General features: G+C 36.2%; 1 protein-coding gene and 3 non-coding genes across 6 annotated transcripts in view; 3 read left to right on the top strand and 1 right to left on the bottom strand.

Moving 5' to 3' along the window:
• The window catches only part of LOC142355543 (uncharacterized), a 112,931-nt gene that overhangs the window by 76,381 nt on the left and 10,687 nt on the right, over positions 1-25,863 (bottom strand). The gene's annotated exons all lie outside the window — the stretch shown is intronic.
• On the top strand, positions 11,324-11,397 carry Trnai-aau (transfer RNA isoleucine (anticodon AAU)). The gene has a single exon. It is a non-coding gene; the product is annotated as a tRNA-Ile (tRNA).
• On the top strand, positions 22,680-22,753 carry Trnai-aau (transfer RNA isoleucine (anticodon AAU)). The gene has a single exon. It is a non-coding gene; the product is annotated as a tRNA-Ile (tRNA).
• Trnai-aau (transfer RNA isoleucine (anticodon AAU)) lies at positions 23,366-23,439 on the top strand. The gene has a single exon. It is a non-coding gene; the product is annotated as a tRNA-Ile (tRNA).

Genomic DNA, 25,863 nt, shown 5'->3' with positions numbered 1-25,863 from the left:
ATAAAGCAATTACTAAATATAAAGCTATGTACCAGCCAAAACACTAGAAACTAAAAATGGAAAAAACGCAGCAATTCAAAAGCGCAGTCGGTTAGAGCCTCGCTCTAAAAACGCGAGGGTCGAGATTTCGAGCCGCTCTGGGACCACAATATTTCTCAAGCAATTGCTAAAAACTACCATTTAGATCTTGTCAGGAACAAAAACAATGAAGAACAGATCGTTACCTTTAAATACAGCAAAAACTAAATATAAAGCTATGTACCAGCCAAAAAAGTAGAAACTAAAAATTTTCAAAAACCAACGGTCCAATAGCTAAGTCGGTTAGAGCATCGTGATAACGCAAGGGTCGAAAGTTCGATCCTCTCTTGAACCACAAGATTTTGCAAGCAATTGCTGAAAAAACTACCATTCAATTCTTGTCAGGAACAAAAATATTGAACAACAATTCGTTAACTTTAAATACAGCAGAAACTAAATATAAAGCTAGATACCAGCGGAAACACTAGAAACTAAAAATGGCAAAAACGCAGCAATTCAATAGCGCAGTCGGTTAGAGCCTCGTGCTAAAAACGCGAGGGTCGAGATTTCGAGCCGCTCTAGGACCACAATATTTCTCAAGCAATTGCTAAAAACTACCATTTAGATCTTGTCAGGAACAAAAACAATGAAGAACAGTTAGTTACCTTAAAAAACAGCAAAAACTAAATAAAAAGCTATATACCAGCCAAAAAACTAGAAACTAAAAACTTAAAAACTTTCAAAAACCAATGGTCCAATAGCTAAGTCGGTTAGAGCAGCGTGATAACAACGCAAGGGTCGAAAGTTCAATCCTCTCTTGGACCACAAAATTTTGCAAGCAATTGTTAAAAAAACTACCATTCAATTCTTATCAGGAACAGAAATATTGAACAACAATTCGTTAACTTTAAATACAGCAGAAACTAAATATAAAGCTAGATACCAGCCGAAACACTAGAAACTAAAAATGGCAAAAACGCAGCAATTCAAGAGCGCAGTCGGTTAGAGCCTCGTGCTAAAAACGCGAGGGTCGAGATTTCGAGCCACTCTGGGACCACAATATTTCTCAAGCAATTGCTAAAAACTACCATTTAGATCTTGTCAGGAACCAAAACAATGAAGAACAGTTAGTTACCTTTAAATACAGCAAAAACTAAATAAAAAGCTATGTACCAGCCAAAAAACTAAAAACTAAAAATTTTCAAAAAGCAATGGTCCAATAGCTAAGTCGGTTAGAGCAGCGTGATAACAACGCAAGGGTCGAAAGTTCAATCCTCTCTTGGACCACAAAATTTTGCAAGCAATTGTTAAAAAAACTACCATTCAATTCTTATCAGGAACAGAAATATTGAACAACAATTCGTTAACTTTAAATACAGCAGAAACTAAATATAAAGCTAGATACCAGCCGAAACACTAGAAACTAAAAATGGCAAAAACGCAGCAATTCAATAGCGCAGTCGGTTAGAGCCTCGTGCTAAAAACGCGAGGGTCAAGATTTCGAGCCGCTCTGGGACCACAATATTTCTCAAGCAATTGCTAAAAACTACCATTTAGATCTTGTCAGGAACCAAAACAATGAAGAACAGTTCGTTACCTTTAAATACAGCAAAAACTAAATATAAAGCTATGTACCAGCCAAAAAAGTAGAAACTAAAAATTTTCAAAAACCAACGGTCCAATAGCTAAGTCGGTTAGAGCATCGTGATAAAGCAAGGGTCGAAAGTTCGATCCTCTCTTGAACCACAAGATTTTGCAAGCAATTGCTGAAAAAACTACCATTCAATTCTTGTCAGGAACAAAAATATTGAACAACAATTCGTTAACTTTAAATACAGCAGAAACTAAATATAAAGCTAGATACCAGCCGAAACACTAGAAACTAAAAATGGCAAAAACGCAGCAATTCAATAGCGCAGTCGGTTCGAGCCTCGTGCTAAAAACGCGAGGGTCGAGATTTCGAGCCGCTCTGGGACCACAATATTTCTCAAGCAATTGCTAAAAACTACCATTTAGATCTTGTCAGGAACCAAAACAATGAAGAACAGTTCGTTACCTTTAAACACAGCAAAAACTAAATAAAAAGCTATGTACCAGCCAAAAAACTAAAAACTAAAAAATTTCAAAAACCAACGGACCAACAGCTAAGTCGGTTCGAGCATCGTGATAATAACGCAAGGGTCAAAAGTTCGATCCTCTCTCAGACCACAAGATTTTTCAAGCAATTGCTGAAAAAACTACCATTCAATTCTTGTCAGGAACAAAAATATTGAACAACAATTCGTTAACTTTAAATACACCAGAAACTAAATATAAAGCTAGATACCAGCCGAAACACTAGAAACTAAAAATGGCAAAAACGCAGCAATTCAATAGCGCAGTCGGTTAGAGCCTCGTGCTAAAAACGCGAGGGTAGAGATTTCGAGCCGCTCTGGGACCACAATATTTCTCAAGCAATTGCTAAAAACTACCATTTAGATCTTGTCAGGAACCAAAACAATGAAGAACAGTTCGTTACCTTTAAATACAGCAAAAACTAAATAAAAAGCTAGGTACCAGCCAAAAAACTAAAAACTAAAAAATTTCAAAAACCAACGGCCCAACAGCTAAGTCGGTTAGAGCATCGTGATAATAACGCAAGGGCCGAAAGTTCGAGCCTCTCTTGGACCACAAGATTTAGCAAGCAATTGCTAAAAAACTATCATTTAATTGTTGTCAGGAACAAAAATATTGAACAACAATTCATTAACTTAAATACAGCAAAAACTAAATACAAAACTGGATACCAGCCGAAACACTAGAAACTAAAAATGGCAAAAAAGCAACGATTCAATAGCTCAGTCGGTTAGAGCCTCGTGCTAAAAACGCGAGGGTCGAGATTTCGAGCCGCTCTGGGACCACAATATTTCTCAAGCAATTGCTAAAAACTACCATTTAGATCTTGTCAGGAACCAAAACAATGAAGAACAGTTCGTTACCTTTAAACACAACAAAAACTAAATAAAAAGCTATGTACCAGCCAAAAAACTAAAAACTAAAAAAATTCAAAAACCAACGGCCCAACAGCTAAGTCGGTTAGAGCATCGTGATAATAACGCAAGGGCCGAAAGTTCGAGCCTCTCTTGGACCACAAGATTTAGCAAGCAATTGCTAAAAAACTATCATTTAATTGTTGTCAGGAACAAAAATATTGAACAACAATTCATTAACTTAAATACAGCAAAAACTAAATACAAAACTGGATACCAGCCGAAACACTAGAAACTAAAAATGGCAAAAAAGCAACGATTCAATAGCTCAGTCGGTTAGAGCCTCGTGCTAAAAACGCGAGGGTAGAGATTTCGAGCCTCTCTGTGACCACCATATTTCTCAAGCAATTGCTAAAAACTGTCATTTAGATCTTGTCAGGAACCAAAACAATGAAGAACAGTTCGTTACCTTTAAATACAGCAAAAACTAAATAAAAAGCTATGTACCAGCCAAAAAACTAAAAACTAAAAAAATTCAAAAACCAACGGTCCAACAGCTAAGTCGGTTAGAGCATCGTGATAATAACGCAAGGGTCAAAAGTTCGATCCTCTCTTGGACCACAAGATTTAGCAAGCAGTTGCTGAAAAAACTACCATTTAATTCTTGTCAGGAACAAAAATATTGAACAACAATTCATTAACTTAAATACAGCAAAAACTAAATACAAAACTGGATACCAGCCGAAACACTAGAAACTAAAAATGGCAAAAAGCAACGATTCAATAGCTCAGTCGGTTAGAGCCTCGTGCTTAAAACGCGAGGGTCGAGATTTCTAGCCTCTCTGTGACCACCATATTTCTCAAGCAATTGCTAAAAACTGTCATTTAGATCTGGTCAGGAACAAAAACAATGAAGAACAATTCGTTACCTTTAAATACAGTGAAAACTAAATACAAAGCTATGTACCAGCCAAAACACTTGAAACTAAAAATGGTCAATAACGAGGGAATCCATAGCTCAGTCGGTTAGAGCATCGTGATAATAATGCGAGGTTCGAGAGTTCGCGCCTCGCTGTGAACAAAATATTTTGCAAACAATTGCTAAAAACTCCCATTTAGATCTTGCTTGAAACGAAAACAAGGAAGAATTTGTCATTTTTAAATACAGCGATTACTAAATATAAAGCTATGTACCAGCCAAAAAAGTAGAAACTGAAAATTTTCAAAAACCAATGGTCCAATAGCTAAGTAGGTTAGAGCAGCGTGATAACAACGCGAGGGTCGAATTCGAGCAGCTCTGGGAACACAATATTTCTCAAGCAAATGCTAGAAACTACCATTTAGATCTTGTCAGGAAAAAAAACAATGAAGATCAGTTCGTTACCTTTAAGTACAGCAAAAACTAAATATACAGCTATGTACCAGCCAAAAAACTAAAAACTAAAAACTTTCAAAAACAAACGGTCCAATAGCTAAGTCGGTTAGAGCCTCGTGATAATAACGCAAGGGTCGAAAGTTCAATCCTCTCTTGGACCACAAGATTTTTCAAGCAATTGCTGAAAAAACTACCATTCAATTCTTGTCAGGAACAAAAATATTGAACAACAATTCGTTAACTTTAAATACACCAGAAACTAAATATAAAGCTAGATACCAGCCGAAACACTAGAAACTAAAAATTGCAAAAACGCAGCAATTCAATAGCGCAGTCGGTTAGAGCCTCGTGCTAAAAACCCGAGGGTCGAGCTTTCGAGCCTCTCTGGGACCACAATATTTCTCAAGCAATTGCTAAAAACTACCATTTAGATCTTGTCAGGAACCAAAACAATGAAGAACAGTTCGTTACCTTTAAACACAGCAAAAACTAAATAAAAAGCTATGTACCAGCCAAAAAACTAAAAACTAAAAAAATTCAAAAACCAACGGACCAAAGCTAAGTCGGTTCGAGCATCGTGATAATAACGCAAGGGTCAAAAGTTCGATCCTCTCTTTGACCACAAGATTTTTCAACCAATTGCTGAAAAAACTACCATTCAATTCTTGTCAGGAACAAAAATATTGAACAACAATTCGTTAACTTTAAATACACCAGAAACTAAATATAAAGCTAGATACCAGCCGAAACATTAGAAACTAAAAATTGCAAAAACGCAGCAATTCAATAGCGCAGTCGGTTAGAGCCTCGTGCTAAAAACGCGAGGGTAGAGATTTCGAGCCGCTCTGGGACCACAATATTTCTCAAGCAATTGCTAAAAACTACCATTTAGATCTTGTCAGGAACCAAAACAATGAAGAACAGTTCGTTACCTTTAAATACAGCAAAAACTAAATAAAAAGCTATGTACCAGCAAAAAAACTAAAAACTAAAAAATTTCAAAAACCAACGGTCCAACAGCTAAGTCGGTTAGAGCATCGTGCTTAAAACGAGAGGGTCGAGATTTCTAGCCTCTCTGTGACAACCATATTTCTCAAGCAATTGCTAAAAACTGTCATTTAGATCTTGTCAGGAACCAAAACAATGAAGAACAGTTCGTTACCTTTAAATACAGCAAAAACTAAATAAAAAGCTATGTACCAGCCAAAAAACTAAAAACTAAAAAATTTCAAAAACCAACGGTCCAACAGCTAAGTCGGTTAGAGCATCGTGATAATAACGCAAGGGTCAAAAGTTCGATCCTCTCTTGGACCACAAGATTTAGCAAGCAGTTGCTGAAAAAACTACCATTTAATTCTTGTCAGGAACAAAAATATTGAACAACAATTCATTAACTTAAATACAGCAAAAACTAAATACAAAACTGGATACCAGCCGAAACACTAGAAACTAAAAATGGCAAAAAGCAACGATTCAATAGCTCAGTCGGTTAGAGCCTCGTGCTTAAAACGCGAGGGTCGAGATTTCTAGCCTCTCTGTGACCACCATATTTCTCAAGCAATTGCTAAAAACTGTCATTTAGATCTGGTCAGGAACAAAAACAATGAAGAACAATTCGTTACCTTTAAATACAGTGAAAACTAAATACAAAGCTATGTACCAGCCAAAACACTTGAAACTAAAAATGGTCAATAACGAGGGAATCCATAGCTCAGTCGGTTAGAGCATCGTGATAATAATGCGAGGTTCGAGAGTTCGCGCCTCGCTGTGACCAAAATATTTTGCAAACAATTGCTAAAAACTCCCATTTAGATCTTGCTTGAAACGAAAACAAGGAAGAATTTGTCATTTTTAAATACAGCGATTACTAAATATAAAGCTATGTACCAGCCAAAAAAGTAGAAACTGAAAATTTTCAAAAACCAATGGTCCAATAGCTAAGTAGGTTAGAGCAGCGTGATAACAACGCGAGGGTCGAGAATTCGAGCAGCTCTGGGAACACAATATTTCTCAAGCAAATGCTAGAAACTACCATTTAGATCTTGTCAGGAAAAAAACAATGAAGATCAGTTCGTTACCTTTAAGTACAGCAAAAACTAAATATACAGCTATGTACCAGCCAAAAAACTAAAAACTAAAAACTTTCAAAAACAAACGGTCCAATAGCTAAGTCGGTTAGAGCCTCGTGATAATAACGCAAGGGTCGAAAGTTCAATCCTCTCTTGGACCACAAGATTTTGCAAGAAATTGCTAAAAAATACTACCATTTAATTCTTGAACAATAATTCGTTAACTTTAAATACAGCAGAAACTAAACATAAAGCTAGATACCAGCCGAAACACTAGAAACTAAAAATGGAAAAAAAGCAACGATTCAATAGCTCAGTCGTTAGAGCCTCGCGCTAAAAACGCGAGAGTCGAGCTTTCGAGCCTCTCTGGGACCACAATATTTCTCAAGTAATTGCTAAAAACTACCATTTAGATCTTGTCAGGAACAAAAAAATAAAGAACAATTCGTTACCTTTAAATACAGCAAAAACTAAATATAAAGCTATGTACCAGCCAAAAAACTAAAAACTAAAAAATTTTCAAAAACCAACGGTCGAATAGCTAAGTCGGTTTGAGCATCGTGATAATAACGCAAGCGTCGAGAGTTCGAGCCTCTCTTGGACCACAATATTTAGCAAACAATTGCTAAAATAACTACCATTTAATTCTTGTCAGGAACAAAAATATTGAACAACAATTCGTTAACTTTAAATACAGCAGAAACTAAATATAAAACTGGATACCAGCCAAAACACTAAAAACTAAAAATGGCAAAACAGCAACGATTCAATAGCTCAGTTGGTTAGAGCCTCGTGCTTAAAACGCGAGGGTCGAGATTTCGAGGCTCTCTGGGACCACAATATTTCGCAAGCAATTGCTAAAAACTCACATTTAGATCTTGCTAGAAACGAAAAAAAAGGAAGAACTTGTTATTTTTAAATACAGTAATTACTAAACTAAAATCTATATACCAGCCAAACAACTGAAAACTAAAAACTTTCAAAAAATCAACGGTCGAAAAGCTAAGTCGGTTTGAGCATCGTGATAATAACGCAAGGGTCGAGAGTTCGAGCCGCTCTTGGACCACAATATTTCTCAAGCAATTGCTAAAAACTACCATTTAGATCTTGCCAGGAACAAAAACAAGGAAGAACAGTTCCTTACCTTTAAATACAGCAAAATCTAAATATAAAGCTATGTACCAGCTAAAAAACTAAAAATTTTCAAAAACCAACGGTCCAATAGCTAAGTCGGTTAGAGCATCGTGATAATAACGCAAGGGCCGAAAGTTCGATCCTCTCTTGGACCACAAGATTTAGCAAGCAATTGTTAAGAAAACTACCATTTAATTCTTGTCAGGAACAAAAATATTGAACAATTCGTTAACTTTAAATACAGCAGACACTAAATACAAAGCTAAAAACCAGCCGAAACACTAGAAACTAAACATGGGAAAAAAACGATTCAATAGCTCAGTCCGTTAGAGCCTCGCGCTAAAAACGCGAGGGTCGAGCTTTCGAGCATCTCTGGGACCACAATATTTCTCAAGCAATTGCTAAAAACTACCATTTAAATTTTGTCAGGAACAAAAAAAATAAAGAACAATTCGTTACCTTTAAATACAGCAAAAACTAAATATAAAGCTATGTACCAGCCAAAAAAAACTACAAACTGAAAAATTTTCAAAAACCAACGGTCGAAAAGCTAAGTCGGTTAGAGCATCGTGATAATAACGCAAGGGCCGAAAGTTCGAGCCTCTCTTGGACCACAAGATTTAGCAAGCAATTGCTAAAAAACTATCATTTAATTGTTGTCAGGAACAAAAATATTGAACAACAATTCGTTAACTTTAAATACAGCAGAAACTAAATATAAAACTGGATACCAGCCGAAACACTAGAAATTAAAAATGGCAAAAAAGCAACGATTCAATAGCGTAGTTGGTTAGAGCCTCGTGCTTAAAACGCGAGGGTTGAGATTTCGAGCCTCTCTGGGACCACAATATTTCGCAAGCAATTGCTAAAAACTCCCATTTAGATCTTGCTAGAAACGAAAACAAGGAAAAACTTGTTACTTTTAAATACAGTAATTACTAAATTAAAAGCTTTATACCAGCCAAAAAACTGAAAACTAAAAACTTTCAAAAACCAACGGTCCAATAGCTACGTCGGTTAGAGCATCGTGATAATAACGCAAGGGTCGAAAGTTCGATCCTCTCATGTACCACAAGATATTGCAAGCAATTGTTAAAAAAACTACCATTCAATTCTTATCATGAACAGAAATATTGAACAACAATTCGTTAACTTTAAATACAGCAGAAACTAAATATAAAGCTAGATACCAGCCGAAACACTAGAAACTAAAAACCGCAAAAACGCAGTGATTCAATAGCTCAGTCGTTTAGAGCCTCGTGCTAAAAACGCGAGGGTAGAGAATTCGAGCCGCTTTGGGACCACAATATTTCTCAAGCAATTGCTAGAAACTACCATTAAGATCTTGTCAGGAACAAAAACAATGAAGAACCATTCGTTACATTTGAAAACAGCAAAAACTAAATATAAACCAAAGTACCAGACAAAAAAGTAAAAACTAAATATTTTCAAAAACCAATGGTCCAATAGCTAAGTCGGTTAGAGCAGCGTGATAACAACGCAACGGTCGAAAGTGCAATCCTCTCTTGGACCACAAGATTTTGCAAGCAATTGTTAAAAAAACTACCATTCAATTCTTATCATGAACAGAAATATTGAACAACAATTCGTTAACTTTAAATACAGCAGAAACTAAATATAAAGCTAGATACCAGCCGAAACACTAGAAACTAAAAACCGCAAAAACGCAGTGATTCAATAGCTCAGTCGTTTAGAGCCTCGTGCTAAAAACGCGAGGGTAGAGAATTCGAGCCGCTTTGGGACCACAATATTTCTCAAGCAATTGCTAGAAACTACCATTAAGATCTTGTCAGGAACAAAAACAATGAAGAACAATTCGTTACCTTTAAACACAGCAAAAACTAAATATAAAGCTATGTACCAGCCAAAAAACTAGAAACTAAAAAATTTTCAAAAACCAACGATCGAATAGCTAAGTCGGTTAGAGCATCGTGATAATAACGCAAGGGCCAAAAGTTCGATCCGCTCTTGGACAAGATTTAGCGAGCAATTGCTTAGAAAACTACCTTTTAATTCTTGTCAGGAACAGAAATTTTGAACAACAATTCGTTAGCTTTAAATCCAGCACAAACTAAATATAAAACTGGATACCAGCCGAAACACTAGAAACTAAAAATTTCAAAGAAGCAACGATTCAATAGCTCAGTAGGTTAGAGCCTCGTGCTTAAAACGCGAGGGTCGCGATTTCGAGCCTCTCTGGGACCACAATATTTCGCAAGCAATTGCTAAAAACTCCCATTTAGATCTTGCTAGAAACGAAAACAAGGAAGAATTTGTTACTTTTGAATACAGTAATTACTAAATTAAAAGCTATATACCAGCCAAAAACTGAAAACTAAAAACTTTCAAAAACCAATGGTCCAATAGCTAAGTCGGTTAGAGCAGCGTGATACCAACGCAAGGGTCGAAAGTTCAATCCTCTCTTGGACCACAAAATTTTGCAAGCAATTAATAAAAAAACTACCATTCAATTCTCATCAGGAACAGAAATATTGAACAATTCGTTAACTTTAAATACAGCAGAAACTAAATATAAAGCTAGATACCAGCCGAAACAATAGAAACTAAAAATGGCAAACACGCAGCAATTCAATAGCTCAGTCGGTTGGAGCCTCGTGTTAAAAACGCGAGGGTCGAGAATTCGAGCCGCTCTGGGACCACAATATTTCACAAGCAATTGCTAGAAACTACCATTTAGATCTTGTCGGGAACAAAAACAATGAAGAACAATTCGTTACTTTTAAACACAGCAAAAACTAAATATAAAGCTATGTACCAGCCAAAAAACTAGAAACTAAGAAATTTTCAAAAACCAACGGTCGAATAGCTAAGTCGGTTAGAGCATCGTGATAATAACGCAAGGGCCAAAAGTTCGATCCTTTCTTGGACACGATTTAGCAAGCAATTGCTTAGAAAACCACCATTTAATTCTTGTCAGGAACAAAAAATTTGAACAACAATTCGTTAACTTTAAACCCAGCACAAACTAAATATAAAACTGGATACCAGCCGAAACACTAGAAACTAAAAATGTCAAAGAAGCAACGATTCAATAGCTCAGTCGGTTAGAGCCTCGTGCTTAAAACGCGAGGGTCGAGATTTCGAGCCTCTCTGGCACCACAATATTTCGCAAGCAATTGCTAAAAACTACCATTTAGATCTTGCTAGAAACGAAAACAAGGAAGAACTTATTATTTTTAAATACAGTAATTTAATTACTATATTAAAAGCTGTATACCAGCCAAAAAACTGAAAACTAAAAACTTTCCAAAAACAACGGTTCAATAGATACGTCGATTAGAGCATCGTGATAATAACGCGAGGGTCGAAAGTTCGAGCCTCTCTGGGACCACAATATTTCGCAAGCAATTGCTAAAAACTCCCACTTAGATCTTGCTAGAAACGAAAACAAGGAAGGACTTGTTATTTTTAAATACAGTAGTTACTAAATTAAAAGCTCTATACCAGCCAAAAAACTGAAAACTAAAAACTTTCCAAAAACAACGGTCCAATAGATACGTCGGTTAGAGCATCGTGATAATAACGCAAGGGTCGATAGTTCGAGTCTCTCTGGGACCACAAAGTTTTGCGAATAATTGCTAAGAACTAGCATTTAGGTCTTGTCAGGAACAAAAACATTGAATAACAATTCTTTACCTTTAAATAAAGCAAACACTAAATTTAAAGCTAGGAATCAGCCAAAACACTAGAAACTAAAAAAGGCAATGTAAACCAACGGTTCCATAGCTCAGTTGGTTAGAGCATCGTGCTAATAACTCCAGGGCCGAGAGTTCAAGCCTCTCTGGGACCACAATCTTTTTCAAGCAATTGCTTAAAACTATCATTTAGATCTTGTCAGGAACAAAAACATTGAAGAACAATTCGTTACCTTTAAATACAGTAAACACTAAATACAAAGCTATGTCAAGAGTTCGAGCTTCGCTTTGAGCACATGATTTTGCAATCAATTTCAAAAAACTACCATTTAGATCTTGTCCGGAAAAAAAACATTGAAGAACAATCCTTTACCTTTAAATACAGTAAAAACTAATTATAAAGCTCTTTACCAGAAGAATATAAATTTGCAACAGACAACAAAGAAATTATAGTTTAGTGGGTGAGAAAAAAAAACGAGGTTTTGAGTCTCTCGGCGACCAACCTATTTTGCAAGCAATTGCTAAAAACTGAAAATTAGATCTTGCCAGAAACAAAAACAAGGAAGACAAAATTGTTACCTTTTAATACAGCAAAAACTAGAAACTAAGAATGTTACGTACCCAACGGTTCAATAGCGGAGTCGGTTAGAACATCCTTCTAACAACGAGAGGGGCGAGAGTTCGAGCCTCTCTGGGACCACAAAATTTTGCAAGCAATTGCTAAAAACTACCATTTAGATCTTGTCAGAAGCAAAAAAAATGAAGAACAATTCGTTACCTTTAAATTCAGCAAAAACTAAAAATAAAGCTAGATACCAGCCGAAACACTAGAAAACAAAAAAGACAAAAAACCAACGGTTGCATAGCTCAGTCAGTTAGAGCCTCGTGCTAACGAGAGGGTCGAGTGTTCGAGCCTCTCTGTGACCACAAAATTTCTCAAGCAATTGCTAAAAACTTTCATTTAGATCTTGTCAGGAAAAAACATTGAGAATTCTTTATCTTTAAAGACAGTAAAAACTAAATATAAAGCTATGCACCAGCCAAACACTTGAAACTAAAAAGGGTCAGTAACGAGGGAATCCATAGTTCAGTCGGTTAGACCATCGTGATAATAACGCGAGGGTCCCGAGTTCGCGCCTCGCTGTGACCACAATATTTTGCAAACAATTGCTAAAAACTCCCATTTAGATCTTGCTAGAAACAAAAACAAGGAAGAATTTGTCATTTTTAAATACAGCAATTACTAAATATAAAGCTATGTACCAGCCAAAAAAGTAGAAACTAAAAATTTTCAAAAACCAACGGTCCAATAGCTAAGTCGGTTAGAGCATCGTGATAATAACGCAAGGGTCGAAAGTTCAATCCTCTCTTGGACCACAAGATTTTGCAAGCAATGCTAAAAAAATTACCATTCAATTCTTGTCAGGAACAAAAATATTGAACAACAATTCGTTAACTTTAAATAAAGCAAAAACTAAATATAAAGCTAGATACCAGCCGAAACACTAGAAACTAAAAATGGCAAAAACGCAGCGATTCAATAGCTCATTCAGTTAGTGCATCGTGCAAAAATCGCGAGGGTCGAGATTTCGAGCCGCTCTGGGACCACAATATTTCTCAAGCAATTGCTAAAAAATACCATTTAGAACTTGTCAGGAACAAAAACAATGAAGAACAGTTCGTTACCTTTAAATACAGCAAAAACTAAATATAAAGCTATGTACCAGCCAAAAAACTAAAAACGAAAAATTCTCAAAAACACACGGCCAATAGCTAAGTCTGTTAGAGCCTTGTGATAATAACGCAAGGGTCGAAAAATCGATCCTCTCTTGGACCACAAGATTTTGCAAGCAAATGCTAAAAAAATTACCATTTAATTCTTGTCAGGGAAAAAAAATATTGAACAACAATTCGTTAACTTTAAATAAAGCGAAAACTAAATATAAAGCTCGATACCAGCCGAAACACTAGAAACTAAAAACGGCAAAAACGCAGCGATTCAATAGCTCAGTCGTTTAGAGCCTCGTGCTAAAAACGCGAGGGTCGAGTGTTCGAGCCTCTCTGTGACCACAAAATTTCTCAAGCAATTGCTAAAAACTTTCATTTAGATCTTGTCAGGAAAAAACATTGAGAATTCTTTATCTTTAAAGACAGTAAAAACTAAATATAAAGCTATGCACCAGCCAAACACTTGAAACTAAAAAGGGTCAGTAACGAGGGAATCCATAGCTCAGTCGGTTAGACCATCGTGATAATAACGCGAGGGTCGCGAGTTCGCGCCTCGCTGTGACCACAATATTTTGCAAACAATTGCTAAAAACTCCCATTTAGATCTTGCTAGAAACAAAAACAAGGAAGAATTTGTCATTTTTAAATACAGCAATTACTAAATATAAAGCTATGTACCAGCCAAAAAAGTAGAAACTAAAAATTTTCAAAAACCAACGGTCCAATAGCTAAGTCGGTTAGAGCATCGTGATAATAACGCAAGGGTCGAAAGTTCAATCCTCTCTTGGACCATAAGATTTTGCAAGCAATGCTAAAAAAAATTACCATTCAATTCTTGTCAGGAACAAAAATATTGAACAACAATTCGTTAACTTTAAATAAAGCAAAAACTAAATATAAAGCTAGATACCAGCCGAAACACTAGAGACTAAAAATGGCAAAAACGCAGCGATTCAATAGCTCATTCAGTTAGTGCATCGTGCAAAAATCGCGAGGGTCGAGATTTCGAGCCGCTCTGGGACCACAATATTTCTCAAGCAATTGCTAAAAAATACCATTTAGAACTTGTCAGGAACAAAAACAATGAAGAACCGTTCGTTACCTTTAAATACAGCAAAAACTAAATATAAAGCTATGTACCAGCCAAAAAACTAAAAACGAAAAATTCTCAAAAACACACGGCCAATAGCTAAGTCGGTTAGAGCCTTGTGATAATAACGCAAGGGTCGAAAAATCGATCCTCTCTTGGACCACAAGATTTTGCAAGCAAATGCTAAAAAAATTACCATTCAATTCTTGTCAGGGAAAAAAACATTGAACAACAATTCGTTAACTTTAAATAAAGCAAAAACTAAATATAAAGCTCGATACCAGCCGAAACACTAGAAACTAAAAACGGCAAAAACGCAGCGATTCAATAGCTCAGTCGTTTAGAGCCTCGTGCTAAAAACGCGAGGGTCGAGGTTTCGAGCCTCTCTGGGAGCACAATATTTCTCAAGCAATTGCTAAATACTACCACTTAGATCTTGTCAGGAACAAAAAAAATGAAGAACAATTCGTTACCTTTAAATACAGCAAAAACTAAATATAAAGCTATGTACCAGCCAAAGAACTAGAAACTAAAAATTTTCAAAAACCAGCGGTCGAATAGCTAAGTCGGTTTGAGCATCGTGATAATAACGCAAGGGTCGAAAGTTCGATCATCTCTTGGACCACAAGCTTTTGCAAGAAATTGCTAAAAAAAACTACCATTTAACTCTTGTCAGGAACAAAAATTTTGGACAACAATTCCTTAACTTTAAATACAGCAGAAACTAAATATACAGCTAGATACCAGCCAAAACACTAGAAACTAAAAATTGCAAAAAAGCAACGATTCAATAGCTCAGTCCGTTAGAGCCTCGTGCTAAAAACGCGAGGGTCGAGGTTTCGAGCCTCTCTGGGACCACAATATTTCTCAAGCAATTGCTAAATACTACCACTTAGATCTTGTCAGGAACAAAAAAAATGAAGAACAATTCGTTACCTTTAAATACAGCAAAAACTAAATATAAAGCTATGTACCAGCCAAAGAACTAGAAACTAAAAATTTTCAAAAACCAACGGTTGAATAGCTAAGTCGGTTTGAGCATCGTGATAATAACGCAAGCGTCGAGAGTTCGAGACTCTCTTGGACCACAAGATTTAGCAAGCAATTGCTAAAAAAAACTACCATTTAATTCTTGTCAGGAACAAAAATATTGAACAACAATTCGTTAACTTTAAATACAGCAGAAACTAAATATAAAACTGGATACCAGCCGAAACACTAGAAACTAAAAATGGCAAAACAGCAACGATTCAATAGCTCAGTTGGTTAGAGCCTCGTGCTAAAAAAGCGAGGGTCGAGGTTTCCAACCTCTCTGGGACCACAATATTTCTCAAGCAATGGCTAAAAACTACCACTTAGATCTTGTCAGGAACAAAAAAATGCAGAACGTTTCGTTGCCATTAAATACAGCAAAAACTAAATATAAAGCTATGTACCAGCCAAAGAACTAGAAACTAAAAATTTTCAAAAACCAACGGTCGAATAGCTAAGTCGGTTTGAGCATCGTGATAATAACGCAATCGTCGAGAGTTCGAGCCTCTCTTGGACCAAAAGATTTAGCAAGAAATTGCTAAAAAAAACTACCATTTAATTCTTGTCAGGAACAAAAATATTGAACAACAATTCGTTAACTTTAAAAACAGCAGAAACTAAATATAAAACTGGATACCAGCCGAAACACTAGAAACTAAAAATGGCAAAACAGCAATGATTCAATAGCTCAGTTGGTTAGAGCCTCGTGCTAAAAACGCGAGGGTCGAGGTTTCGAGCATCTCTGGGACCACAATATTTCTCAAGCAATTGCTAAATAAAACTACAATTTAATTCTTGTCAGGAACAAAAATATTGAACAAAAATTCGTTAACTTTAAATACAGCAGAAACTAAATATAAAACTGGATACCAGCCGAAACACTAGAAACTAAAAATGGCAAAACAGCAACGATTCAATAGCTCAGTTGGTTAGAGCCTCGTGCTAAAAACGCGAGGGTCGAGGTTCCGAGCCTCTCTGGGACCACAATATTTCTCAAGCAATTGCTAAAAACTACCATTTAGATCTTGTCAGAAACAAAAAAATGAAGAACAATTCGTTAGCTTTAAATACAGCAAAAACTAAATATAAAGCTATGTACCAGCCAAAGAACTAGAAACTAAACATTATCAAAAACCAACGTTCGAATAACTAAGTCGATTTGAGCATCGTGATAATAACGCACGCGTCGAGAGTTCGAGCCTCTCTTGGACCACAAGATTTAGCAAACAATTGCTAAAAAAACTACCATTTAATTCTTGTCAGGAACAAAAATATTGAACAACAATTCATTAACTTTAAATACAGCAGAAACTAAATATAAAACTGGATACCAGCCGAAACACTAAAAACTAAAAATGGCAAAACATCAACAATTCAATAGCTCAGTTGGTTAGAGCCTCGTGCTAAAAACGCGAGGGTCGAGGTTTCGAGCCTCTCTGGGACCACAATATTTCTCAAGCAATTGCTAAAAACTACCATTTAGATCTTGTCAGGAACCAAAACAATGAAGAACAGTTAGTTACCTTTATATACAGCAAAAACTAAATATAAAGCTATGTACCAGCCAAAGAACTAGAAACTAAAAATTTTCAAAAACCAACGGTCGAATAGCTAAGTCGGTTAGAGCATCGTGATAATAACGCAAGGGTCGAAAGTTCAATCCTCTCTTGGACCACAAGATTTAGCAAACAATTGCTAAAAAACTTCAATTTAATTCTTGTCAGGAACAAAAATATTGAACAACAATTCGTTAACTTTAAATACAGCAGAAACTAAATATAAAACTGGATACCAGCCGAAACACTAGAAACTAAAAATGGCAAAACAGCAACGATTCAATAGCTCAGTTGGTTAGCGCCTCGTGCTAAAAACCCGAGGGTCGAGGTTTCGAGCCTCTCTGGGACCACAATATTTCTCAAGCAATTGCTAAATACTACCACTTAGATCTTGTCAGGAACAAAAAAAAATGAAGAACAATTCGTTACCTTTAAATACAGCAAAAACTAAATATAAAGCTATGTACCAGCCAAAGAACTAGAAACTAAAAATTTTCAAAAACCAACGGTCGAATAGCTAAGTCGGTTAGAGCATCGTGATAATAACGCAAGGGTCGAAAGTTCAATCCTCTCTTGGACCACAAGATTTAGCAAACAATTGCTAAAAAACTTCAATTTAATTCTTGTCAGGAACAAAAATATTGAACAACAATTCGTTAACTTTAAATACAGCAGAAACTAAATATAAAACTGGATACCAGCCGAAACACTAGAAACTAAAAATGGCAAAACAGCAACGATTCAATAGCTCAGTTGGTTAGCGCCTCGTGCTAAAAACCCGAGGGTCGAGGTTTCGAGCCTCTCTGGGACCACAATATTTCTCAAGCAATTGCTAAATACTACCACTTAGATCTTGTCAGGAACAAAAAAAAATGAAGAACAATTCGTTACCTTTAAATACAGCAAAAACTAAATATAAAGCTATGTACCAGCCAAAGAACTACAAACTAAAAATTTTCAAAAACCAACGGTCGAATAGCTAAGTCGGTTTGAGCATCGTGATAATAACGCAAGCGTCGAGAGTTCGAGCCTCTCTTGGACCACAAGATTTAGCAAGAAATTGCTAAAAAAACTACCAATTAATTCTTGTCAGGAACAAAAATATTGAAAAACAATTCGTTAACTTTAAATACAGCAGAAACTAAATATAAAACTGGATACCAGCCGAAACACTAGAAACCAAAAATGGCAAAACAGCAACGATTCAATAGCTCAGTTGGTTAGAGCCTCGTGCTAAAAACCCGAGGGTCGAGGTTTCGAGCCTCTCTGGGACCACAATATTTCTCAAGCAATTGCTAAATACTACCACTTAGATCTTGTCAGGAACAAAAAAAATGAAGAACAATTCGTTATCTTTAAATACAGCAAAAACTAAATATAAAGCTATGTACCAGCCAAAGAACTAGAAACTAAAAGTTTTCAAAAAGCAACGGTCGAATAGCTAAGTTGGTTTGAGCATCGTGATAATAACGCAAACGTCGAGAGTTCGAGCCTCTCTTGGACCACAAGATTTAGCAAGCAATTGCTAAAAAAAACTACCATTTAATTCTTGCCAGGAACAAAAATATTGAACAACAATTCGTTAACTTTAAATACAGCAGAAACTAAATATAAAACTGGATACCAGCTGAAAAACTAGAAACTAAAAATGGCAAAACAGCAACGATTCAATAGCTCAGTTGGTTAGAGCCTCGTGCTAAAAACGCGAGGGTCGAGGTTTCGAGCCCCTCTGGGACCACAATATTTCTCAAGCAATTGCTAAAAACTACCATTTAGATCTTGTCAGGAACAAAAAAATGAAAACAATTCGTTACCTTTAAATACAGCAAATACTAAATATAAAGCTATGTACCAGCCAAAGAACTAGAAACCAAAAATTTTCAAAAACTAACGGTCGAATGGCTAAGTCGGTTTGAGCATCGTGATAATAACGCAAGCGTCGACAGTTCGAGCCTCTCTTGGACCACAAGATTTAGCAAGCAATTGCTAAAAAAACTACCATTTAATTCTTGTCAGGAACAAAAATATTGAACAACAATTCGTTAACTTTAAATACAGCAGAAACTAAATATAAAACTGGATACCAGCTGAAACACTAGAAACTAAAAATGGCAAAACAGCAACGATTCAATAGCTCAGTTAGTTAGAGCCTCGTGCTAAAAACGCGAGGGTCGAGGTTTCGAGCCCCTCTGGGACCACAATATTTCTCAAGCAATTGCTAAAAACTACCATTTAGATCTTGTCAGGAACAAAAAAATGAAGAACAATTCGTTACCTTTAAATACAGCAAATACTAAATATAAAGCTATGTACCAGCCAAAGAACTAGAAACTAAAAATTTTCAAAAACCAACGGTCGAATAGCTAAGTCGGTTTGAGCATCGTGATAATAACGCAAACGTCGAGAGTTCGAGCCTCTCTTGGACCACAAGATTTAGCAAGCAATTGCTAAAAAAACTACCATTTAATTCTTGTCAGGAACAAAAATATTGAACAACAATTCGTTAACTTTAAATACAGCAGAAACTAAATATAAAACGGGATACCAGCCGAAACACTAGAAACTAAAAATGGCTAAACAGCAACGATTCAATAGCTCAGTTGGTTAGAGCCTCGTGCTAAAAACGCGAGGGTCAAGGTTTCGAGCCTCTCTGGGACCACAATATTTCTCAAGCAATTGCTAAAAACTACCATTTAGATCTTGTTAGAAACAAAAAAATGAAGAACAATTCGTTACCTTTAAATACAGCAAAAACTAAATATAAAGCATTGTACCAGCCAAAGAACTAGAAACCAAAAACTTTCAAAAACCAACGGTCGAATAGCTAAGTCGGTTTGAGCATCGTGATAATAACGCAAGCGTCGAGAGTTCGAGCCTCTCTTGGACCACAAGATTTAGCAAACAATTGCTAAAAAAAACTACCATTTAATTCTTGTCAGGAACAAAAATATTCAACAACAAATCGTTAACTTTAAATACAGCAGAAACTAGATATAAAACAGGATACCAGCCGAAACACTAGAAACTAAAAATGGCAAAACAGCAACGATTCAATAGCTCAGTTGGTTAGAGCCTCGTGCTAAAAACCCGAGGGTCGAGGTTTCGAGCCTCTCTGGGACCACAATAGTTCTCAAGCAATTGCTAAAAACTATTATTTAGATCTTGTCAGGAACAAAAAAATGAAGAACAATTCGTTACCTTTAAATACAGCAAAAACTAAATCTAAAGCTATGTACCAGCCAAAAAACTGAAAACTAAAAACTTTCAAAAACCAACGGTCCAATAGCTACGTCGGTTGGAGCATCGTGATAATAACGCAAGGGTCGAAAGTTCGATCCTCTCTTGGACCACAAGATTTTAAAAGCAATTGCTAAAAACTATCATTTAGATCTTGTCACGAACAAAAACATAGAACAACAATTCGTTAACTTTAAATACAGCAAAACCTAAATATAAAGCTAAGTACCAGCCAAAAAAGTAGAAACTAACAATTTTCAAAAATCCAATGGTCCAATAGCTAAGTCGGTTAGAGCAGCGTGATAATAACGCAAGGGTAGAAAGTTCGATCCTCTCTTGGACCACAACATTTAGCAAGCAATTGCTAAAACAACTACCAATTAATTCTTGTCAGGAACAAAAATATTGAAAAACAATTCGTTAACTTTAAATACAGCAGAAACTAAATATAAAACTGGATACCAGCCGAAACACTAGAAACCAAAAATGGCAAAACAGCAACGATTCAATAGCTCAGTTGGTTAGAGCCTCGTGCTAAAAACCCGAGGGTCGAGGTTTCGAGCCTCTCTGGGACCACAATATTTCTCAAGCAATTGCTAGAAACTACCATTTAGATTTTGTCAGGAACAAAAACAATAAAGAACAATTCGTTACCTTTAAATACAGAAAAACCTTAATAAAAATCTAGGTACCAATCAAATACACAAGAAAAACTAAAAAAGGCAAGAAATCCAGCGGTTCAATAGCTCAGTCGGTTAGAGCATAGAGCAAATAACGCGAGGGTCGAGAGTTCGAGCCTCTCTGGGACAAAATTTTTCAAGCAATTGCTAAAAACTATCATTTAGATCTTGTCAGGAAAAAACAGTGAAGAACCATTCTTTATCTTTAAAGACAGTAAAAACTAAATATAAAGCTATGTACCAGCCAAAACACTAGAAACTGAAAATTTTCAATAACGAGGGGTTCCATGGCTCAGTCGGTTAGAGCAGAGTGATAATATCGCGAGGGACAAGAGTTTGAGCCTCGCTGAGACCAGAAGATATTGCAAGCAGTTGGTAAAAGCTACCATTTAGATCTTTTCAGGAACAAAAACAATGAAGAACAATTCGTTACCTTTAAGTACAGCAAAAATTAATAAAAAGCTGGATACCAGCCAAAAAACTAGAGACTAAAAAAGGCGAAAAAAGCAGCGAATCAATAGCTTAGTCGGTTAGAGCCTCGTGCTAATAACGCGAGGGTCGAGAGTTCGACGCTCTCTGGGACCACAATATTTCTCAAACAATTTCTAAAAACTGTCATTTAGATCTTGTCAGGAACAAAAACATTGAAGAACAAATCTTTATCTTTAAAGACAGCAAAAACTAAATATAAAGCTATGTACCAGCCAAAACACTAGAAACTAAAAATTTTCAATAACGAGGGGTTCCATAGCTCAATCGGTTAGAGCATAATAATAATATCGCGAGGGTCAAGAGTTTGAGCCTCGCTGTGACGACAAGATATTGCAAGCAATTGGTTAAAAACTACCATTTAGATCTTTTCAGGAACAAAAACAATGAAGAACAATTCGTTACCTTTAAGTACAGCAAAAATTAATAAAAAGCTGGATACCAGCCAAAAAACTAGAGACTAAAAAAGGCGAAAAAAGCAGCGAATCAATAGCTTAGTCGGTTAGAGCCTCGTTCTAATAACGCGAGGGTCGAGAGTTCGACGCTCTCTGGGACCACAATATTTCTCAAACAATTTCTAAAAACTGTCATTTAGATCTTGTCAGGAACAAAAACATTGAAGAACAAATCTTTATCTTTAAAGACAGCAAAAACTAAATATAAAGCTATGTACCAGCCAAAACACTAGAAACTAAAAATTTTCAATAACGAGGGGTTCCATAGCTCAATCGGTTAGAGCATAATAATAATATCGCGAGGGTCAAGAGTTTGAGCCTCGCTGTGACGACAAGATATTGCAAGCAATTGGTTAAAAACTACCATTTAGATCTTTTCAGGAACAAAAACAATGAAGAAATATTCTTCACCTTTAAATACAAAAAAACTGAAAATAAAGCTAGGTACCAGCCGAAAAACTAAAAACCAAAACTTTTCAAAAACCATCGGTTAAATAGCTAAACGATTTAGCGCATTGTGATAATAACGCGAGAGTCGACAGTTCGATCCTCTCTAGGACCACAAGATTTTGCAAGCAATTGCTAAAAACTACTATTTAGATGTCAGGAACAAAAACAATGAAGAACAATTCGTTACCTTTAAATACAGCAAAAACTAAATAAGAAGCTATGTACCAGCCAAAAAACTGAAAACTAAAAACTTTCAAAAACCAACGGTCCAATAGCTACGTTGGTTAGAGCATCGTGATAATAACGCAAGGGTCGAAAGTTCGATCCTCTCTTGGACCACAACATTTAGCAAGCAATTGCTAAAACAACTACCAATTAATTCTTGTCAGGAACAAAAATATTGAAAAACAATTCGTTAACTTTAAATACAGCAGAAACTAAATATAAAACTGGATACCAGCCGAAACACTAGAAACCAAAAAGGGCAACAAAAGCAACGGTTCGATAGCTGAGTCGGTTAGAACCACGTGCTAATAACGCGAGGTCCGAGAGTGCTAGCCTCTCTGGGACCAAAATATTTTTAAAGCAATGGCTAAAAACAATCATTTAGATCTTGCCAGGAAAAAAAAAATGGAGAAAAATTTGTTGAAAACAGCAAAACTTAAAATAAAGCTAGGTACCAGCCAAAAGATAAAATATTAAAAACGCCAAAAAACCAGCGGTTCCATAGCTCAGTTGGTTAGAGTATCGTGCTAATAACGCGAGGGTCGAAAGTTCGAAGCTGTCTGGGAGCATAATATTTTTCAAGCAATTGCTAAAAACTATCTTTTAGATCGTGTCAGGAACAAAAACATTGAAGAACAATTCGTAACCTTTAAATACAGTAAAAACTAAAAATAAAACTACGTATCACAAAACACTAGATACTAAAAATGTTCAATAACCAGGGCTTCCCTAGCTCAGTCGTTTAGAGCACCGTGGTAATAACGCGAGGGTCGAGAGTTCGAGCCGCGCTGTGACCACAATATTTTGCAAACAATGGCTAAAAACTCCCATTTAGATCTTGCTAGAAACGAAAACAAGGAAGAATTTGTTATTTTTAAAAACAGTTATTACTAAATATAAAGCTATATACCAGCCAAAAAACTAGAAACTAAAAATTATCAAAAACCAACGGTCCAATAGCTAAGTCGGTTAGAGCATCGTGATAATAACGCAAGGATAGAAAGTTCGATCCTTTTGTGGACCACAAAATTTCGCAAGCAATTGCTAAAAACTACGATTTAGATCTTGTCACCAACAAACACAATGAAGAACAATTCGTTACCTTTAAATACAGCAAAAACTAAAAATAAAGCTAGATACCAGCCGAAACACTAGAAACTTAAAATGGCAAAAAAGTCAACGGTTCCATATCTCAGTTGTTTAGAGCCTCGTGCTAATAACGCGAGGGTCGAGAGTTCGAGCCTCTCTGGGACCACAATATTTCTCAAGCAATTGCTAAAAACTATCATTTAGATCTTGTCAGGAACAATAACAATGGAGAAAAATTCGTTAGCTTTAAATACAGCAAAAAGTAACTATAAAGCTAGAAACCAGCCAAAGCACTAGAAACTACAAATGTTCAATAACGAGAGGTTCCAAAGCTCAGTCGGTTAGAGCATCGTGATAATCACGCGGGGGTCGAGAGTTTGAAGCTCGCTGTGACCACAAGATTTCGCAAGCAATTGCTAAAAACTACCATTTAGATCTTGTCAGGAACAAAAACACTGAAGGACAATTCGTTACCTTCAAATACAGCGAAAACTCAATAAAAAGCTAGGTACCAGTCAAAACACTAGAAACTAAAAAAGGCGAAAAAAACCAGCGGTTTAATGGCTGTCGGTTAGAGCAGCGTGCTAATAGCGCAAGGGTCGAGAGTTCGAGCCTCCCTGGGACCACAAAATTTTTCAAGCAATAACTAAAAACTATCATTTAGATCTTGTCAGGAACAAAAACATCGAAGAAAAATTTTTCACCTTTAAAAACAACAAAAACTAAATATAAAGCTAGGTACCAGCCGAAAAACTAGAAACCAAAACTTTTCAAAAACCATCGGTTGAATAGCTAAGTGAGTTAGAGCATCGTGATAATAACGCGAGGGTCGAAAGTTCGATCTTCTTTAGGACCACAAGATTTTGCAAGCAATTGCTAAAAACTATCATTTAGATCTTGTCAGGAACAATAACAATGGAGAAAAATTCGTTAGCTTTAAATACAGCAAAAAGTAACTATAAAGCTAGAAACCAGCCAAAGCACTAGAAACTACAAATGTTCAATAACGAGAGGTTCCAAAGCTCAGTCGGTTAGAGCATCGTGATAATCACGTGGGGGTCGGGAGTTTGAGGCTCGCTGTGACCACAAGATTTCGCAAGCAATTGCTAAAAACTACCATTTAGATCTTGTCAGGAACAAAAACACTGAAGGACAATTCGTTACCTTCAAATACAGCGAAAACTCAATAAAAAGCTAGGTACCAGTCAAAACACTAGAAACTAAAAAAGGCGAAAAAAACCAGCGGTTCAATGGCTGTCGGTTAGAGCAGCGTGCTAATAGCGCGAGGGTCGAGAGTTCGAGCCTCCCTGGGACCACAAAATTTTTCAAGCAATAACTAAAAACTATCATTTAGATCTTGTCAGGAACAAAAACATCGAAGAAAAATTTTTCACCTTTAAAAACAACAAAAACTAAATATAAAGCTAGGTACCAGCCGAAAAACTAGAAACCAAAACTTTTCAAAAACCATCGGTTGAATAGCTAAGTGAGTTAGAGCATCGTGATAATAACGCGAGGGTCGAAAGTTCGATCTTCTTTAGGACCACAAGATTTTGCAAGCAATTGCTAAAAACTACCATGTAGATCTTGTCAGGAACAAAAACAATGAAGAACAATTCGTTACATTTAAATAAAGCAAAAACTAAATATAAAGCCAGATACCAGCCCAAACACTAGAAAATAAAAATGGCAAAAAAAGTCAACGGTTCCATAGCTCGCGGTTAGAGCCTCGTGCTAATAACGCCAGGGTAGAGAGTTCGAGCCTTCCTGGGACTACAAATTTTTCAAGCAATTGCTAAAAACTATCATTTAGATCTGGTCAGGAGCAAAAACATTGAAGAAATATTCTTCACCTTTAAATACAACAAAAACTAAATATAAAGCTAGGTGCCAGCCGAAAAACTAGAAACCAAAAATTTTCAACAACCATCGGTTAAATAGCTAAGTGAGTTAGAGCATTGTGATAATAACGCGAGGGTTGAAAGTTCGATCCTCTCTAGGACCACATGATTTTGCAAGGAATTGCTAAAAACTACCATTTAGATCTTGTCAGGAACAAAAACAATGAAGAACAATTCGTTACATTTAAATACAGCAAAAACTAAATATAAAGCCAGATACCAGCCCAAACACTAGAAACTAAAAATGGCAAAAAAGTCAACGGTTCCATAGCTCGCGGTTAGAGCCTCGTGCTAATAACGCCAGGGTAGAGAGTTCGAGCCTCCCTGGGACTACAAATTTTTCAAGCAATTGCTAAAAACTATCATTTCGATCATGTCAGGAACAAAAACATCGAAGAAATATTTTTCACCTTTAAAAACAACAAAAACTATATATAAAGCTAGGTACCAGCCGAAAAACTAGAAACCAAAAATTTTCAAAAACCATCGGTTGAATAGCTAAGTGAGTTAGAGCATCGTGATAATAACGCGAGGGTCGAAAGTTCGATCTTCTTTAGGACCACAAGATTTTGCAAGCAATTGCTAAAAACTACCATGTAGATCTTGTCAGGAACAAAAACAATGAAGAACAATTCGTTACATTTAAATACAGCAAAAACTAAATATAGAGCCAGATACCAGCCCAAACA

This window comes from Convolutriloba macropyga, chromosome 2 (assembly GCF_964194025.1).
Source record: "Convolutriloba macropyga chromosome 2, txConMacr16.3, whole genome shotgun sequence".
Taxonomy (NCBI): domain Eukaryota; kingdom Metazoa; phylum Xenacoelomorpha; order Acoela; family Convolutidae; genus Convolutriloba; species Convolutriloba macropyga.
The sequence above is the reverse complement of the archived record's forward strand: the minus strand, read 5'-3'. Positions and strand labels throughout refer to the sequence as shown.